Here is a 17,557-nt window from a genome sequence, read left to right as displayed (position 1 = left end):
AAGTCCATAAAGGGGACACATTGTTGTAAGATCCCCCGGAGATCCACTCGAATTGAGGCTGAGTACAATCTCCACTTATCTTTTTTTTTCTATAATTTTTTTAAGATTATTTATTTATTTATTCATAGAGACACACACACACAGAGAGAGAGAGAGAGAGAGAGAGAGAGTGAGGGAGGGAGAAACACAGGCAGAGGGAGAAGCAGACACCATGCAGAGAGCCTGACGTGGGACTGGATCCAGGGTCTCCAGGATCACACCCTAGGCTGCAGGCAGCACTAAACTGCTGCGCCACCAGGGCTGCCCCCAATCTCCACTTATCTTAATGAGCTTGTGCAAAATGGCCATTGCTTCTCATCCAGTGAAGAACTGATAAAATAAATTTCATTAAATCATGTGGTTGCTTTCGCTAAAAACTTACACTTTTTTTTAAATAGTACTTTTTACAGATCTTGATGACATAGAAATACATTGCTTTTTCTGAACTAACACTACTTCTTCACTTATTTGATGAAGGGAAATCTTAACCATGAGAGTAATGGTAAGAATTATGTCACTGAATATCAACATTAAAGTATAAAACCTGCTCAAATTCATGTAGGCTTTTTAATATCCCAAGTACTACTGGTATTTTCAATATTTTCAGTTTTCAAGGAGCAACCTGAACAACTGATAAAAATTAACCATCTGTTTCTCTGCCTCAGTTTTTGAGGAAGAAGCAAGGAGAATCATACTGCCCACTTTTTTTTTTTTAATTTTTATTTCTTTATGATAGTCACAGAGAGAGAGAGAGAGAGAGAGGCAGAGACACAGGCAGAGGGAGAAGCAGGCTCTATGCACCGGGAGCCCGACGTGGGATTCGATCCCGGGTCTCCAGGATCGCGCCCTGGGCCAAAGGCAGGCGCTAAACCGCTGCGCCACCCAGGGATCCCCCATACTGCCCACTTTAAGGATACTCACACTTTGTTTGTAACCAATGGAGCTCTTTCTCCATGGGGACCCAGAGAGTAATGCCTACAGACAGTGGCCTCCTTGGTGGTGTCTGCAGTCAGTTGATTGTATGGGTTGCCCTAAGGGACCTTGGAGACAGCCCTTTCGAGTGGACCTTCATGTCTGACCTCATGCCATCCCCAGTGGGCTACAGATAGGTATACAGGGTGTCTCTGAAAAGCCCCAGGGCACAGTGGCCAGGGTCCACACTGGCCAAGTCATCATGCCCATCCATATCAAGCTGAAGAACAAGGATCATGTGACTGAGGCCCTACACAGGGCCAAGGCAAGTTCCCTGGCCCCAGTATGTCAGCTGTGCTTTGGTCCTACCTTTTCTGATGCCATTCCTTCCATTGGTCCCTAGATCTACATCTCCAACAAGTGGGGCATTACTCAGTTAAATACAGATGAATTTGACAACATGGTGGCTAAAAAACGGTTCATCCAGATGGGTATGGGATACAATACATTCTTAATCATAGCTCCTTGAACAAGTGGTGGGCTCTGCATTCATGAGAACCTCTGTGCTACCCCCTCCTTATTCATGCCCTCCAATAAATCCTACTTCCCATCAAAAAATTATTCATACTTTGGCTTATTGTATTTCTGGTAATTCGTTTGTTTGTTCATTAGTTCAAAACATGTTTATTGACACCCTTCCCTGCTGCCAGCCTGTTCTCAATCCTGAGAGCTCATCAGTGGACAAAACAGACAAAAATCCTACCTTTGTGGATCTTAATTCTAAATTGGGAAGAGAAGGATATAAAAAATAAGTAGATAAATAATTAAAATATAGTGTGTCAGACAGTCACACTAAAAGTATTATAGCTTTAAAGTTACACAATCAGAAAGGAGTTTACCAGAAGGTGATGAGAAAAATCTTGAAAGTGATCCATGTGGACATTAGAGGGGAGAGTGTTTCCAGTGTGTTCCAGGGACCAAAGCAAGTGGGGTTCCTTTGGTTCTCTGATGATGCAGAGAATGAGTCATTCAAACAGGTGATGGTAAGGATGTTTCTTCTGAAAAATGTACAAAATAAAAAACTTCATCTCAGTTATGCTTCTGTCTTAATTGAATGAGAGTCAAAAACCCTTTGGGTGCTGTTTTAAGAAAACAAAAACCATCCTCGATAGAGACATAGATCATCCTATGGGCCTCCTGAACAGTCTGATAAAGTTTGAGTTTTGCAATTTCATGTTAAAGAATCCAGATGTCTTCATTAAATACTTTATGTGAAGATAAAGTTGTTAAGGTCAAAATACATACGCCATTGCTGCTATCCCCATGGATGAATAGTACGAGTATATGCACCTGCTCTCCTCCAACGGGCCCACAGATTTCTCTTTGCCAAACCTTCCATATCTGCATTCCTGGACATCATATATTCTGATTCCACTGTGAATTCCCATGAAACTGTTTGCATCTAACTCACTCATATGCTACAGTATCTCACAGGAAAAAATACCACTGCTCCCAACAACTTTCTTCCAGGGATCATGTAGGACCACAATTCAGTGATCCCTAGCTCAACTCATAATTTCTTGTCTAAGTTATTTCAAGAAGATTTTAAGAGAGCACTCATTCTAAGGGTGTTATGTACTCCCCTCTAACATAACAGTGTGACAGACATCTTAGGGCTAGAAAAGAACTATTTAATCTAGCTCATCTGTTTGATACTTGGACCCTGTTTTGTAAAATTTCTATCACTTAGTTTCAAGTTGTCCATTTTGTAATGGAATCCTCTAATGAGAGATTTGATTAATCTGGAAGCAGTTAAATCTAACAATTCAAGTTGTAAGCCATGGATAATCAAATCTAGCAATGTGCAAAAAGCTATATGCCATGAACAAGTGGATTTTTCCCAGATATGCAAGGCAAGTTCAACATTCAGCAATCACTGTAATGCATTAGATCCATAGGCTAAAGAAGAAAAATCGTATACATGTATCAATTGAAACAGAAAAAGCACTGATAAACATGTAACGTCCATTCATGATACAAAGAAAAATTCTCTCAGCAAACTAGAAACAGAGAACAGACCTTTAGCTGGTAAAGATGTCTACAGAACCACACAACTAGCATATTAATGATGAAACATTGAATGCTTTTTCCTAAAATAGAAGGAGAGTGTCTGTTCTCACCACACTTATTCAATGTTCTCCTGGAAGTTCTAACCAGAATAATAAGGCAAAATAAATAAATAAATAATTGATAATGACTCAGTAGAGCAAAGACATCAATTTTCTCCAAATTGATCTATAGGTTTAATGCAATTGCTGTCAAATTCCCAGTAAGGTATTTGTAGACATAAACAACCCTATTCTAAAATTTATATAGAAAGATTCAGGGCCTAGAATAGTTAAAATAGTCTTGAAAAGGAATAATGTGAGAGCAATCATTTTATCCAATATTAAAACCTATTATACATCTACAGTAACCAAGCCAGTGTGGTATTGGCAGAGGACAGACACATAGATGAAGGAACAGAACAGAGAACCCAGACAGACACTGACCCACACAAATATTCCCAACTGATCTTTAACAGTGGACAGAGTAATTCTATAAAATAAAAAAAGGTAGATTTCAACAAATAGTACTGGATTAACTGGAGTCAGAAAGAAAGGAAGAAAGAAAGAAAGAAAGAAAGAAAGAAAGAAAGAAAGAAAGAAGAAAAGGAAGAGAAAGAAAAAAAAAGAAGAAGGGAACTCTAAATAAACTTCATACTTTATGCAAAAATTAACTCAATTGATATTGATCACCAACCTAATATAAATATACAACTTTAGGGGAAAGAGAAACAAAAGATAATCTTTGGAATCTAGAGCCTGGCAAAGATTTTTGAGTCTTTACATCAAAAGAATGATGTATAAAAAGAAATATTGATAAATGGGGCCTCATCAAAATCAAACAGTTTGGATCTGTGAAGTACCCTGTTAAGATAGAGACAACATACAGACCAGGACATTATATTTGTAAACCACAGATCTGACAAGGGACTGATACCAAGAATATATAAATAAATCTCAAAATTAAACAGTAAGAAAGCAAATATCCAATTAGAAAATGAGCAAAGTATATAAAAATAAATTTCACTGAAGATGATACTCAGGTGACAAGTTCATGAAAAGATGTTCAGCAGTGGAGCATTGGAGAAATGCAAAATAAAACCACAATGAGGTATCAGTGCACACCTATCAGAATTGGCTTGAGTGAAAACAGCCTCCAAACCAGGAGGTGCTGAGGAGGTGGAGAACTGCTCACTTGCACACTGCTCAGGAGAATGTAGCAGTGAGGCCTCTCTGGAAGTGGTGTGACAGCTCCTTTCAAAATTACAGATGCACTTCCCATATGACAATGCATTCAACATTGCATTCTTGGGCATTTATCCCAGAGAAAGGAAAATATGTTCACACAACAAGCGGCACACTAGCATTTATAGCAGTTTTATTCATAAAAGCTCAAAACTAGAAACAATCCAAACACCCTTCCAGGGGTGAACAATTAAACAAGCTGAGGTTCCATACCATGCCTGGAACAACACTGAGCAGTAAAATAGAGCAATCAGTGTAAGCAACAACATGGATGGATGTCACAGGGACTAACCTCAGGGACAAAGACAATCACAGAAGTTACCCGTTGTCCCATTCCATCCATATAGCACTCCTTGAAATTATCATTTTTTTTTAAAGATTTTATTTACTTATTCATGAGAGACACAGAGAGAGAGGCAGAGACACAGGCAGAGGGAGAAGCAGGCTCCCCACAAGGAGCCCAATGTAGGACTCGATCCCACGACCCCAGGATCACACCCTGAGCCAAAGGAAGATGCTCAACCACTGAGCCACCCAGGTGCTCCTAAAATGATAATTTTATGGAGATGAAAAACAGATTGTGGTTGCCAGGTGTGAGGGAGGAGGAGGGTGGGAGGACCCTGCTGTAGAGGGGAGCATGAGGACCCCTGAGGTGGAACTGTTCTGAATCTTGGGTTGGTGACAGTCACACGAAACTACAGGGGATACAATTGCAAAGAACTACACACACACACACACACACAACACACACACACACACACACACTACTTTCAGTCTTACAAAAAATGTTGCAAAAAAAGAATCGCCACACGATAGCGTGTGTATCACGCTACCATCAGGGGTGTGTATGTGCTTGTACGTACGTATTTGAGGAAAGCATGAGCCTAAGTTGCAGACATGATTACTCTTTACTTGTTCAAATGTCAGCATGTAATCTCTAAAACAATAATGACTTTCTATTTCCTAACCACAGTGTGACTATCAAAATCAAGAAGTTAATATTGATCTAACCCTGTGGTCTAACCTACAGACTTTATTCATTTGGGCAATTATCCCATAATGCTTCTTATCTGATGCAAGATTCAACCTAAGGTCCTCTTCACATTGAATCGTGTCTTTTTTGTTCCCCACAGTCTGCAACCGTTTCATGACCAAGACATTTTACAGAACACAGGCCAGTTACTGTGAAGAACCCTCCCATTTTGGTTTATGGGATCTTTCCTCCTGGTTAGATTCCGGTTGTGCATTTTTGGAGGAGATATCACAGACATGAAGTTGGAGTCTTGCCCATGTGTAGTATCTGAAGGCATTTGGTCTCAACTTGTCCCTTAAGGTGACGTGCATTTGATCAAGTGACCCCTTGATCAAGACGCTATAATGTTACTATGTTGCCCTTGGTAACTAACAAATCACTGGAGGAAGATACTTTGAGATTAAATAGATATCATATTTTTCTTCTTCTTTATTAATAATTTTGACAACCATTGATGTTTCTTATCTAAAGAATCTTCACTGACGGTTGCCAGATGATGATATTTTAGGTCAATCATCTCTTCTGCTTTCATTAGATTCCTACCACCATAAGAATGGGCTTCCTCTTCTCTCCCATTTGTGCTCCTTTTATTTGTTTATATCATTGAGCTATATCTCTGCGTGACACCCTATCATCCAACTGAACGGACACCTTCTCATGTCCATGTTCTCCTATTCTATTCCTCTAACATTTGTTGCAGATTGTCTAGTGGTCTAATTATTTGTCAACATTATTAGGACTCCTCATACTATTTGAAAATCTTCTGTTCATTACTTCTATGCATCAGCACAGAGTTAAGCACCCCTCCCACCATGAACTGTCCTGACCTGACCACCACTACAGGAAGATTCTCTAACATCCAAGTCTGCTTAGGTTATTCAGGCTTGAAACACATTCACAATTTCCTGTTGCCTGCAAGATAAAACTCAAATTACTTAGCAGGACAGAGAAGTCCCATGTTTGTACCACCCCTCTCCATCTCTGCCAGCATCATCCCCTGTCATTTCTCCCACGAATCCTAGTTCAGCCTTTCTGCTGTACTTAAAGACCCTGGATTTGTTGCACCATTTCGTGCCTGACCACGAAAATTATTTCCTCTGTTCCTGTTTCTTTCCCCATCCTGTGTATTGTGAGAATCTCACTCACCCCTTCATCAGTCATGTCAGGTGAATTATGGCAAATACTCCATCCCTGACCCTAAGTACTAAGCTGGCTACCCCAAAATCTGTCTTCACCTCTCTTCAAATGAGCATGTCCTTGAATGATAGCATCAACTAAACTCCTCTAATACAAATCACTTTCTCCTTCACTTCTTACCCTTCCTTTGGATCAGAGAAACAATATTAATTATGTTTGTGTCTCCAGTGGGAGCACATAGTGGATACATGAAAAAAAAAAAAAAAGACTCAACCAATTAATGATTCAAAGGTAGAGATCAGTGTATTTTTTGAATTGAATTGCATTGAAATGAATGAACAGAAACATGCTCCTCCAGGAAGTTAAACTTCATTCCTCTGCACAATTATCAAAATTACCCTGGAGTTTTTCCTACAGTCTGTTTGGTAATCCAATTTAAAATTTAGACCAAAATATTTTAAAATTTAAAAGTTTATTGGAAAAAATATACTTAGAATAACAAAGTAAGAACCAGGATAGACTGGAAAACATTAATTAAATTTACTCTGGGGTGATTTTAGAGGTCATATCATCAAATCAGAATGTTTTATTAAAACAAATAATAACCAAAGCTTTCATTATTATTCCTAAGGTCATAACTTCATAAATTCAACTTTATTAACTTCAAAAGCAAAGTTGGATTTATGGTTTGGAAATATTGAGAACATTCTCTCCTCCTTTGAAGAAGCTAATGTATCCTGAAAGCAAAACTTCAACACCACTTACAACACAATTCTGGCACTCTGACACGTAAGGAACCTATAAATCATCACTCCCATCCTTACAATAAGATCAAACTAAACAAATGACAAGCTGAAGACTTTTCCTGGAAACTAGGAGAAGGAAGGTTAGGACAAATCGTACCCAGAAGTCCAGAGAGAGGTTCATCCGGAGAATGACAGACAGGTTGAGCTGGCCCCAAATAGCAGCTGCTGAAGCTTCCACTGGTAGGAACACATTCGTTCTGATGAATTGCAGGAGGCTAAGAAGCCCACCATTTTTGGTTTTTTGTTTTGTTTTGTTTTGTTTTTCCACCAGGTTTTCACAGTCAAGATCTTTTCTGGCTCTGGCCACAGGAGGGGAAGAACAACATGCTGAAGCATGCTCAGAACCTTCTCCACAACAGAAGCCCATCCCATGGGGAGGAGGCTGTCTTAGCAGCTGGGAAAAGATTTCTCCCACTCCAGAGTCCCCTCATCTTCCCATCTCACTCAAAGAAGATACATGTTTCCTACCATCATAGTCAACACAATGAGGGGGTCAGGAAGGAGCCTGGGTTCAGAGCAAGCATGTGGGGCCCAGGACAGAATGGGTTGCAGCACTGGGAAGTTATGTGAAAGCCACAGCCCCAGATGCAGGTCAGCACCAACACAAGATGTAGCTTGAATAAAACATGCCTGCCTTCCTCCAACCTCACTGCACACCAGCAGGGCTTCTATGTGGCAACACAGACCCTCTCTCTCTGGGGAGTGTTCAGGGAAGCCTGGGGTCAAGGGCTAGGCAAAGACAAGGGCACCAGGGAGACAGCAAACATTAAGCATGCACGTGTCCTGGTCAGACTGACATAAATCCTCACACCAAGCCTGAGGTCCCTTCTTATTACACAATACCACATGTCTGACTTCAACACAAAAAATACAAGGCATGACAAAGGCAAGGGATGAACAGTCCCCAAAACCAGACTCAGATATGGAACAGATGCTGGAGTCATCACCATACAAGAACTGTGATTAATATGTTAAGGACTCTAATAGGAAGAGAGAAAATATGTGAGAGCAGATGGGTGCTGTCAACACAGAGAGTGGAAGTCCAAGAAGGAATCACAATTAAATTTGAGAAACCAAACTCAGTGAAAGAGATGCAGAAAGCTTTGGGGGGGGGGGTGGGAGGCTAATGAGTAGACTCAACACAGTGGAGGTCAAATTAGTGAGATTGCAGATAGGTTAGTAGCTACTTCAGATTGAGTCACACACTCAAATAGAATGAACAACACAGAGCAGAACAGCCAAGACCTGGAAGACTACAGATAAATGTTCTACACGTAGACACAGCTTCTAATGACGCTGATTTCCCATGGGGTGCAGGTTAACAGTTCTGAAACCAGCACACATGCATACTGGAACTGCACAGTCCTGTGAATGGGTGGTGGGTGGCAGGAGCCAGGCTCCTTGCTGTTGGAGAGGAGGTTACAGGTGAATAAAGGTGGCTCCAGTGGTGATGGCTCTGAATTAAAGGCATTTGCCTTGATGCAGATGCAGATGTGTGCAAATGGAAATAGTCATAGATAAGCACACATACTGATTAGTTTACTTACATGCATTCCCAGCTCCGCCAACTGAGAACTACAAGCAACAACACCTCTGAAACAGTGAGCACACCTGGCACCCAGACCTTGGTTTCTAACACCACTTTCCAATAAATGGAACCAAGGTTTCTGGGGGAAACAACAATCTTTAGGACTGGGGCCAGTAAGAGACCAGAAGAAACAGAGCTATCTAGTAATGCTGGGACATAGGGAAATGCTAACCAAGAGAAAACACAAAACTGGAAATTAAAAAAAGAAGAAGAAAGAAAAAAACCCACAAAAACAAAATAAAACAAAGAGATCCATACATGAACAAGATGTATCAAAGGAACACAGGAGCAAACTGAGAGCTCCCAATGACCAAATCAGGTGCAATTTGAACAAGGAAAATGTAAAGTAGTGCTGGAATATAGCCATATCAGAAAGTAATCCAAAGAATAACACAAACATCCCTGAATCCATAGCAATGTAACCAAATTATTGAATAAATAAATACATGGGAGAGAAGAGATGAATTACATGCCCAGGTTTATGCAGATTGTCCCCCTCGAGAAGTTGGAACATGACTCTCCATCTGCACACAGGGCTGGAGGGAATAGCTTTTCCCACCCTATCTGCCACATAGAAGCTGAATCATTGTGGTGGATCAGATTTTATAATTATGCTGGAAACAGTTGATGGTGACAGAACTTACACTGTCGGATGAAGTGGGTCCACCTCTCAGAAGCGTTTACAAGCATGATTGCATTTTGTAACAGATACAGACGTATCGACGGAGAATCACCTGTGAAGGATTTCAGACATTTCCCCCTTTGCCCAGACAACGAGGTATAGGCCCTATGCCAGGTAAGCAGAACTGTCTGGCCTTTGACCTGTCTGACTGTGCCAGTCCTACATCATCCCGCAAGACACCTCGGTCCTGTGCTGGTCCATGATGGAAGAAAATGTTCGCAATCCAGCCAAGCTTGGATTTCAAGTGCATGGTCTTCATCACTGCATATTCTTTTATGGGGTTCTTCATTTCAGGGGGTCATGAGTTATCCCTTAGTTCCCCAATTATACTACAAGAACCTTGAGTAAAAGACCCCTCCCTTCTGTCTTTCTCCATGCCTGCAAGACAGAGCCGTAAAACGAGGCCCAAACACAGGATACCAAACACAGTGGACACTCAAGGAGTTAACTTCACTTTCTTCATTTTATAGATCATCTGAGTTGAGATGAGAATTTAAAGAATTTAAAGGGGTCACAATAAACATGTGACCCCAGAATATCTGCACAGTCTAAAACATGGTCACCTGCATCCATTATGAAGATTCACATTCAGAGATGCTTAACACCTCTGTTGAGCTTGAAGATTATTTTCCTAACATGAGTCAGGGGTGAGGGGGAGGTCAGCACAGCTGATAAATATGTGCTTTAAGCAGGCTCACGTTCTTATTCTTCACATACTGATTAGAGATATTACCCTTTTGCTATTATTCAAATACGGCAGGACAAGTGACCGCCTGGGGAGCTGGCAATCTATGAGCAGGCAACATTTTTCAGGCAGATGAGCCAGTCTTTTTCACAGCTGTGTCTGTACCTGCTGGTTTCATGATGTGTTCACAGCACCAAGTCTGCAAAGGCATGTCAGGATCTCGTGTTTAAAAAGATGTAGACACGTGTGGAAAGTAATGAAATATAGAATGCAAACATCAGTTTTTCTTTTGTCCCCACAGCAGGAGTATAGATGATGACAGTTTGAAAATTGAGTCTTGTATAGTTTTGTGCTCTGATATCCTAACTTGAAAGGGATTCAATTAAAAAAGCCAGGGAGGGAATAAATTCATGTCAGTCATCTTATATTAGTTTATTGTTGTGACTTAAATGTCCCAGAAATCTTGCCTACCATGCCAGGCTGCTGCGCTGGCCACATTCCACTGGGAGAATTTCTCTGGGGGTTTAAGGTGTCCTCCCACCAAGACCTCTCTGTGCGTCTGCAATGCACATTTTAGGACTTGGCTTATGAAGCCTATTTCCCCATGAGCCAGGAATGAACCCCTGAAGAGGTAAGACTTGCCGTGGGCCTCCCTGAGCCCTCTGAAGTGTGGGCGTGAGAGCATCAGAAGGGGGAAGAAAGGAAGACTCACAGGAAATACGAGTCACCAAACACTTTGTCATCATCAACTTGTGCCCACAGCGAACTGCGTGAATGCCAACCATCTATAAGTTCAACTGCAATCAACATAAACACACTAACCTTATCTGACTCTCCTGGGGAAACGCAGACGTTGGCTTTCAACCTTGGATCAACTCTAGTTTTCTTGGATCCTGAAAGCAAATGAAAAACTTGACCAAAACATTAAAATATGAATATTGTTCTTAAATATGACAATACTATGCAAAAGCATACCAACATTAGTTGGTAACTATAAGCTGAGGCAAGTTATCTGTCTTGAGGCGGATATACACAGGACCTTCAGTACTTGGGTAGGGAGCAGTGCCATGCATTTCTCCACCAGGATGCAAAATGCTTTGGCCAGCTTGTGTTATCACTGCAATTTACATCTTAAAACTTGCATTGTCTCTGGTGGGTCATAAAAGTCACCTCTTTACTCTTTTTAAGACCACTGTTAGAAAACACTGAGTATCTTAATTTCGGTAGTGTGTTTCTTCAATTCTTGATGTTTGAAGAGTTTGGATTACTTGAAGCCACTACAATTTTATTACTGTGTGTGTGTGTGTGTGTGTGTTTTTAAATTTTATTGATTTATTTTACAATCTCTTCGCCCAGGGTAGGTCTTGAACTCACAGCCTTAAGATCAAGGGTCCCATGCTCTTCCAACTGAGCCAGCTGAGTGCCCCAAAACCATTACAATTTTAAAACAACTACAGTCTTCTGCTGCCAACAATTAATTTGTTTTTAAAAATAATTTTATTTAAAACTTTTTAATTCTGGAGTCAATCAAAAGGTCTTTAAAATTTTCTCATTAATAACCTTGTTCAATTTACTGTTCATGAACTCTGTTTACTATTTATCCTCAAAAAAAAGGGAATACAAACAGCAGAAGTGAGTTCTACTAAAGGTTCAGATTCTTCATTGCTCTCTACTGCGCAGAGATGTTTGGGATTTTTTTTTGGGGGGGGGCACAATTTCAGACATGTAAAGAGTTGCCAGAGCGATACAACTATGTCCCATGACCTTCAGACATACTCCTCATAGCTAACATTTTGACACACCAGCTGTATTATTTTCTCTTCCTCTGTGAATACTTAGAGCTCACCGTGTATTTCCAACAAACAACTGTACATAACACGCAGTTATAAAGATTAGAAAATTTACAGTGAAACGGGTTTAGTATTGGCTTTTTAAAAAAATTTTCCCAATTGGCCCCAAATATACTTTCTGGCAAAATAAACTCCAAGATCATGAGTTGCATGTGGTGGTCATGTCTCTCCTGTGTCCTATACCTCAGAGCCATTCTTTGGCCTTCTTGTTTCACCGTAACATTTTGCAGGTGCCTGCTGACTCGTGGTGAGGCTGTGCAGGTGATGCACGTTTTTCTCAGTGACCTCTCAGGAGGTGCAGGGGCAGGAGGAGCAGCAATGTTCACGTGGGCCATCTCCCTCAGATGGTCTTCCAGGTGTCTCTCGTACAGCAGTTACTTTTCCCTATTACAATTTAGAAGTATCTCATGGGAGATGGCTTAAGGCTGTGTTTATATCCCATCATCCTCCAAATGCTCACCCCTTTGGCGAGCCTGCTTCAGTGTTTCTTGCCTGAAACATTCATTACCATGATGATTAGCAAGTGCTCCCTTAGGTTTTTCCGTTATTAAGGTATTGTCTTTTTCTCAAGTACCCTAGTTATGTAGCTGTTATTAAAGTACTTCAGTAGCAGTAACAGAATGAGAATTTTGTCAGGAAAGAGCCCTTATGTGAATCTTCCTGAACTGCACAGGCTCTCTTGATCCTTGTAAATCTCAGAGATCCAGTGGCCGTGGCTGTTCCAGAAGCAGCTGGCCCAGTGCTGACCCGGGAGCCAGAGACCCACGTGTGGGATTTCTCCCAACTCCATCTGCAACGGGGGCTACCATGGCATTAAAATCACCTAAAATCAAGGTAAAATGAGACAAACAGCAAACACCAGGTTGCATGCTCAAGGAGAAAGTCTGAAGGGATAAAAAGCAGAAAGTAATGAAAAGCACAAGACTGTGGGCCAATCATTTCATCTCTGACCTTCAAACTCTTCCTCTGCTGAAGGAAGATATTGATGAAGTTTTGGAATATAGATGAGGTCCAGAGCAAACAACCAGGAAAGATTTCCTCACATGTCTATGGTGCAAAATGGTGGTTTTATTAAAGTACAGGGACGGGACCTGTGGGCAGGGAGAGCGTCTACCCTGGGCCTCTGAGGGGAGACTGATTATACCCAGGGGTTGGGGGAAGCAAACAAAAAGGGAGATTTCAAAAGGATCTTCATATGCTAAGGAGGGCCAACAAGATACTGGAGGCCTTGCCATTGTTAAGTTAAAGACTGCTTTCCTCCTTTATCAAATATTAGTTGACCATAGAGTTCAGGGTCCACTTCTGGGTTCTCTATTCTGTTCCATTGATCTATGTGTCTGTTTTTGTGCCAGTACCACACTGTCTTGATGACCACAGCTTTGTAGTACAACCTGAAATCTGGCATTGTGATGCCCCCAGATATGGTTTTCTTTTTTAAAATTCCCCTGGCTATTCGGGGTCTTTTCTGATTCCACACAAATCTTAAAATAATTTGTTCTAAGTCTCTGAAGAAAGTCCATGGTATTTTGATAGGGATTGCATTAAATGTGTTCATTGTCCTGGGTAACATTGACATTGTCACAATATTAATTCTGCCAATCCATGAGCATGGAATATTTTCCCATCTCTTTGCATCTTCCTCAATTTCTTTCAGAAGTGTTCTATAGTTTTTAGGGTATAGATCCTTTACCTCTTTGGTTAGGCTTATTCCTAGGTATCTTATGCTTTTGGGTGCAATTGTAAATGGGATTGACTCCTTAATTTCTCTTTCTTCAGTCTCAGTGTATAGAAATGCCATTGATTTCTGGGCATTGATTTTGTATCCTGCCACGCTACCAAATTGCTGTATGAGTTCTAGCAATCTTGGGGTGGAGGCTTTTGGGTTTTCTATGTAGAGACTATCCACTGGAAGAAAGACAGTCTCTTCAATAAATGGTGCTGGGAAAATTGGACATCCACATGCAGAAGAATGAAACTAGACCACTCTCTTGCACCATACACAAAGATAAACTCAAAATGGATGAAAGATCTAAATGTGAGACAAGATTCCATCAAAATCCTCGAGGAGAACACAGGCAACACCCTTTTTGAACTTGGCCACAGTAACTTCTTGCAAGATACATCCACGAAGGCAAAAGAAACAAAAGCAAAAATGAACTATTGGGATTTCATCAAGATAAGAAGCTTTTGCACAGCAAAGGATACAGTCCACAAAACTAAAAGACAACCTACAGAATGGGAGAAGATATTTGCAAATGACATATCAGATAAAGGGCTAGTTTCCAAAATCTATAAAAAACTTATTAAACTCAACACCAAAGAAACAAACAATCCAATCTTGAAATGGGCAAAAGACATGAAGAGGAATCTCACAGATAGACATGGCCAACATGCACATGAGAAAATGCTCTGCATCACTTGCCATCAGGGAAATACAAATCAAAACCACAATGAGATCCCACCTCACACCAGTGAGAATGGGGAAGATTAACAAGGCAGGAAACCACAAATGTTGGAGAGGATGTGGAGAAAGGGGAACCCTCTTACTCTGTTGGTGGGAATGTGAACTGGTGCAGCCACTCTGGAAAACTGTGTGGAGGTTCCTCAAAGAGTTAAAAATAGACCTGCCCTACGACCCAGCAATTGCACTGTTAGGAATTTACCCCAGAGATTCAGATGCAATGAAATGCCGGGACACCTGCACCCCGATGTTTCTAGCAGCAATGTCCACAATAGCCAAACTGTGGAAGGAGCCTCGGTGTCCATCGAAAGATGAATGGATAAAGAAGATGTGGTTTATGTATACAATGGAATATTCCTCAGCCATTAGAAATGACAAATACCCACCATTTGCTTCAACGTGGATGGACCTGGAGGGTATTATGCTGAGTGAAGTAAGTCAATCGGAGAAGGACAAACAGTGCATGTTCTCATTCATTTGGGGAATATAAATAATAGTGAAAGGGAATATAAGGGAAGGGAGAAGAAATGTGTGGGAAATATCAGAAAGGGACACAGAACATAAAGACTCCTAACTCTGGGAAACGAACTAGGGGTGGTGGAAGGGGAGGAGAGCGGAGGGTGGGGGTGAGTGGGTGACGGGCACTGAGGGGATACTTGACGGGATGAGCACTGGGTGTTATTCTGTATGTTGGTAAATTGAACACCAATAAAAAATTAATTTATTAAAAAAAATATCAGCTTGAAAAAAAAAAGTTAAAGCTGCTTTTCCTTCTAGCAAGGCGTTAACATTAAGACAATTAGAAACTTCCTGAAGAATGTCACACCTATCCCAGCCTGGGTGGGGGTCCTTTGCAGGATATCTGCTGTGCTCTGTCCTCAGCTAGCCCAGCTCCCTCATCAATATGACTTAGGTCATTAGATCATCCCGAGGATTAAACCAGATCCCATATGTGGTCTGACTAGCACACAGAAGCACTAGAGAAGCTACATTTTCTGTTGAATCGTTGCCAGGCAGAGTCCTCATCACTGAACTCACCCAATTCTGTTTCATCCTCAGGACAGCCTTATCCACTGAGATTTATCTGTCCATTTACTGATGTAGAGGTTGAAACATGAAGTAAGAAGTGATTGCCCAGAGGCAGACTCTCAGGTTTGGGGTTCGAGCTGATGTGTCTGAGTCCCGAGCAAGGCTGGAAGAAGGCAGGTGCAGCAGGACCCACTTGCCCACTGAAGGAGACCGATCCTCAGTCCTCCTGGAGATGGAAATAATTATCAGGACAGCCAAACTCATGTGATTAGTTGTCGCCCTTCCAAAATCCCTGTGGAATTTATCCTTCTACCACTAGCCCCAAGTCAGTTGAGTCAATGATAGATGTTCCACTCCAGCCATTGACAGAACTGAGGATTTGTTCAGGAACGAACTAAGCCAAGTGTCTCTCATTGTTTCAAATATAGATGCTGCTTTAGAACAACCAGGTGGTGCTGGTCTGTAAACTGAGCATCCAGAAAGTGGAAAAAGCATGCCTTCTCTCTTCATCTGGATGCTCTGGTCTCACCTCTTCATGTCAAGGGGAGAAACTCCCAATAGGTCTCTCAGCACTTCTGTCCTGGCCTCCAAGCTGGGGGCATCACCGCTAGTTATCCTTTCCATCAAAGGCATGCTCGCCAGCCTCCAGAGCAGGGCTGTGCAGGGCCCTCCGCTGAGCACCCACAGGCCTGCTCTCAGCCCGCCAGTGTGACAGGAAGCATGGGAAATCCACCTTCACCTGGACACACAGAAGCCGTTACTGGAGGGCTTGGGGTTACAGGATAAGGCAAGGTTCACTGAAAAAAGAAATAAGCCCCTATCCCCAGCTGAAGCAGCGAGGCGGTGCCACCTGTCACCTCTGATCGGTCACATCCTGGTCCTCCTCTGGCGCCTGGTCCACTGTGTGTTGTCTCCTGAACACGGAAGGTCATCCTTTCCTGTCTCCTGGGCAGACAAATCCTGGGACCCCCTGTCTGGGAAATACGCCCCCCAATGTGCCTTCTTGTCCCTGTAACCTACCTTTTGTGTGTCCTTCACCTGACACTCCCGCCCCTGGTGTCTCTGCTTCTGAACAGAAGACAGGCCAGAAGACATGCAACGTGGCCTCAGTTGGAGAACATCCCAATTAAGATATCTCTGTGGAGGGACACCTGGGTGGCTTAGCAGCTTAGAGCCTGCCTTCAGCCCAGGATGTGATCCTGGAGTCCCGGAATCGGGTCCCACATTGGGCCCCCTGCATGGAGCCTGCTTCTCCCTCTGTCTCTGTCTCTGTCTCTCTCTCTCTCTCTCTGTGTGTCTCTCATGAATGAATAAATAAAAAATCCTTACAAAAAAAAAAAAAAGATAACCGTGTGGGGAAAACATATGTATCTTAGCTTCATGCTGTAATCAGAATAGGAAAAACTTGGGCACAAATCCTATTTAAGACAATGCTGGGATGGGTGGCCCCGGTGGCTCAGCGGTTTAGCATCACCTTCAGCCCAGGGCGTGATCCTGGAGATCCGGGATTGAGTCCCGTTTAGGGCTCTCTGCATGGAGCCTGCTTCTCCCTCTGCCTGTGTCTCTGCCCCCCCACCCCGTGTGTGTGTCTCATGAATAAATAAATAAAATATTTTTTAAAAAGACAATGCCGGGCACTGTGGTACCCAGAGACGTTGGTAACTTACATCCTCAGAGTCCAGGTACAGAGGTAACTGGATTTCCGTTTTCATGGTTCCCAACTCTGGCTGCACGTCGGAATCATTTCTGAAGGTTTCCAAAGAGACTGACACACCAGCCCATGGCAGATTTGCCCTCTGACCTCGAGGCCCTGGGAGTGTTCAAAGCCACTGTGGCAGGAATGTGTGATGTGAGAGACTGTCTCCCCAGCTAAGAAATACTCAAAAACACTCAGCAGAGACTTGGATTGTCCTTGGTGTGGAGGCCAAGAAAATTAAGGCCATTCCACTGTAAGTTCAGCCTTAGCACAAGTACAGCCACCCCAG

The 17,557-nt window shown here is 42.1% G+C and overlaps 1 non-coding gene across 1 annotated transcript; it reads left to right on the top strand.

Annotated features, from left to right (window-relative positions):
* The first annotated feature begins 958 nt into the window (after positions 1 to 958).
* Positions 959 to 1,092, top strand: LOC129495636 (small nucleolar RNA SNORA70). Its single transcript, XR_008661575.1, has one exon. It is a non-coding gene; the product is annotated as a small nucleolar RNA SNORA70 (small nucleolar RNA).
* Positions 1,093 to 17,557: the final 16,465 nt, after the last annotated feature.

This window comes from Nyctereutes procyonoides, unplaced genomic scaffold (genome assembly GCF_905146905.1).
Source record: "Nyctereutes procyonoides isolate TBG_1078 unplaced genomic scaffold, NYPRO_anot_genome, whole genome shotgun sequence".
Lineage (NCBI taxonomy): Eukaryota > Metazoa > Chordata > Mammalia > Carnivora > Canidae > Nyctereutes > Nyctereutes procyonoides.
This window is presented reverse-complemented; position numbering and strand designations above follow the sequence as displayed.